This window comes from Rhincodon typus, chromosome 38 (genome assembly GCF_021869965.1).
Source record: "Rhincodon typus isolate 14 chromosome 38, sRhiTyp1.1, whole genome shotgun sequence".
Taxonomy (NCBI): Eukaryota; Metazoa; Chordata; class Chondrichthyes; order Orectolobiformes; family Rhincodontidae; genus Rhincodon; species Rhincodon typus.
Window position 1 is genome coordinate 9,564,061 of NC_063369.1, and position 2,753 is coordinate 9,566,813.

The 2,753-nt window shown below is 45.5% G+C and overlaps 1 protein-coding gene across 1 annotated transcript in view; it reads right to left on the bottom strand.

The window, feature by feature from the left end:
- Positions 1 to 553: 553 nt before the first annotated feature.
- Positions 554 to 2,753, bottom strand: part of prkcsh (protein kinase C substrate 80K-H) — a 79,704-nt gene continuing 77,504 nt past the window's right edge. The window contains exon 17 of the mRNA XM_048617891.1: positions 554 to 2,087. The gene's annotated coding sequence lies outside the window, so the exon portion shown is untranslated. The remainder of the gene's footprint in view (positions 2,088 to 2,753) is intronic.

Here is a 2,753-nt window from a genome sequence, read left to right on the forward strand (position 1 = left end):
GACCTATTATCCTACAAAGATCCTACTAATTAGTCGGATCAATTAATCGTATTCAAATTCCAACCAGCTACCTAGGGGGGACACAAACCAATATTTGAGAGGCTACAGTAAATGCTCTTCGAGTGCCACTTCATTTGACATATTCCCAAATGCAAAAGCAGTGTACCACTACTATAATAGACAAAGTGCTGTACATTGGCTGACGCGCATGTGAAGGGAAGTGAACGAGAGGTGAATAGGATCAGCCATGATCCTACTGAATGTCAGAGAAGGCTTAAGGAACCAGATATGGCCTACATGGTCTTAAGGCTACACTGGTGCTACTGAAGAAGGTATTTTAGCCGTAGCCGTTTCAGATGCTGCCAGACCTGCTGAGCTTTTCCAGCAACGTCCGTTTTGGTTTCTGATGTACAGCATCTGCTGTCCTTTTGGATTTTATTAAGATATTTTTGCCAGTGGGATTGAGCCGGGGGTTGTTTTGTGGGTGTGCACAGGTTGGGGGCGGGGGGGGGGGGGCAGGTGGAAGGCAGCAAAAATCAAACCACACATTCACTCCATCTCCAACCACCAGTTTATTTTCATTTGTCACCATGAAGTTATTCATTTAACCCTCCTGCAGTTTTACTAGATCATGGCTGCAAGTGATTGCAAACAGCTGACAGGACAAACAGGCACGGAAAAGAGGTGGGGGGGGAAAACAACCAGCAAAGCTTGGTGGTCTCTGTGCAGAGAGAGAGAGAGAGAGAGAGAGAGTGAGAGTGTGAGAGAGTGTTTGTATCCAATAAAAATATACAATGATCCTATTCAAAAATTTTTTAAGACACGATTGTTTGGTCACAGCCAAGGGGAGGAAATACAATCAAGCCCAGCTTTTGAAGTGCCAATAAAAGGCTCAACTGAACTCCTGGGTATGCACCTGAATCCCATTTACCTTCAGCACACAATGGAGGGGAAGGGACTCTGAGCTATTTGAAGGAAGCAGAATTCAGTGATGAATCCACAAGACCCAAAAATCCATGAAGCTGTAAAAAAAAAAAAAATCAGTCAACAGTTATTATCACAGGTTCTCCATGCGTATGTATAACTGCTGGCTTCTGTCATTATGGAACACCAAAAGGGGCAAAGCAACAAAAAAGGAAGGAATATTTGCCCCTACAGAAGTGCAGAAAAAAAAAAAAACTAGCGCCTGGCAATCTGCTCGAGTCTGCCCGAATCCAGCCAGCTGTGTCCTGAGCAACACCGACACCCCCTTCTCCAAAAGTCACAATGTCCTCGTCTCCCAGGGAGGGAGGACTGCAGAGGTTCCAAAGCAAGCTATTAACCACAAAAAAAAAGGAAGGATATGGTGGGCAGGAGGGGGGCTTTCAACAACAAAACATCCAGGTCTGTGAGTGTGAGAGTGGGTTTAAAAATTACTTTTGAAACAAAAAGAAACCACATATAGGATTCATTAACAGATTGTGGGGCCTGGCTTCCACAATGGGGAGATGACAGCACGTGAGGAAGAGCACGCGAAAAAGAGAGCGCGCATGAGAGAATCCTCAAAACTAGAAGTTACAGAAGCAGTACGCAAAGAATCCCAAACTCAGACCCGAAACAGATTTCACTCTCTTTCTAAAAGATGACTTATTTCCGAGAGGGACGCAAACAGTCTACTGCGCACGCAGCAGCTTCCGAAATCAGCCAGATGGATTTCCTCCTGTTAAATTTTATTATCAAGCCTCTTTTTTTATTTTTAAAAGTCATGGTGTAAAGCAGCGTGTTGGTTGAGACTGGATGCTGAGCTGAGTCACTGTGTCTCACAGACGTGGGAGGTGTAGGGGAGGAAGAGAGAAAGACTGCATATCAGCTTGAAAAAAAAAAGTTCTGCAGAGCCGTGATTTAGTTCCAAGGGACCAATGATGAGGAAGTCTTTTCTCAGAGGAAAGATATCATTTTGGAAAAGTGCCCAAAAAGAGAGGAGGGGCTTCAATTAAAAAAAAAATTAAACTGGTCCATGAGTGAAAGGATGCCTGCTGGGGTCAACAGTGCTGCAGGCTCCAGCAAACTCATCTTGTCTATTTCTTCGCCAATGAGGTTCCAACAACCTGTAACAGAACAAAACATATCAGACATCATTGAGTGGTTCAACAATGGCATGTTCACAAGGTTTTATTTTTGAAAGAAGTGTCAGGTAAATGAGTTTGGAAATCTTAAAGCAGTGTGACTGATGGAGTGACCAATTTCCGATTCCCAACTCGGGACAATCCGCAGTACATCCCTTCAATGAAATGGCCAGGATTGGGAATTACTGGGTAACATCAGCAGAGACCCACACCCCACCCTTCAGAGAACAGGTTCACACCGCAAGTCGAGTTCTGGCAAAAGTTCTCTCTCTCTCTCCCCGAGATACTGCGTAACCTGCTTAGCGATTCCAGCATTTTCTCTCTTCTCTCCATATTGGCACTCCCATACTTTGCTCTTATATTGAAAACACAGGCACTCCAATTGGCTGCACAGATCTGAAAGCATCCGTAACAAACAGCAACCCAAGCTGCAAGTGCTCAGCCGGTGTGACACCGAGCGACAGAGGGAGCGAGAGAGAGAGAGCGCGAGAGAGCGTGCGACACAGAGAGAGAGAGAGAGAGAGCAACACAGAGAGAGAGAGAGAGAGAGAGAGAGAGAGAGAGCGACACAGAGAGAGAGAGAGAGAGAGAGAGCGACACGGAGAGAGAGAGAGAGAGAGAGCGACACGGAGAGAGAGAGAGAGAGAG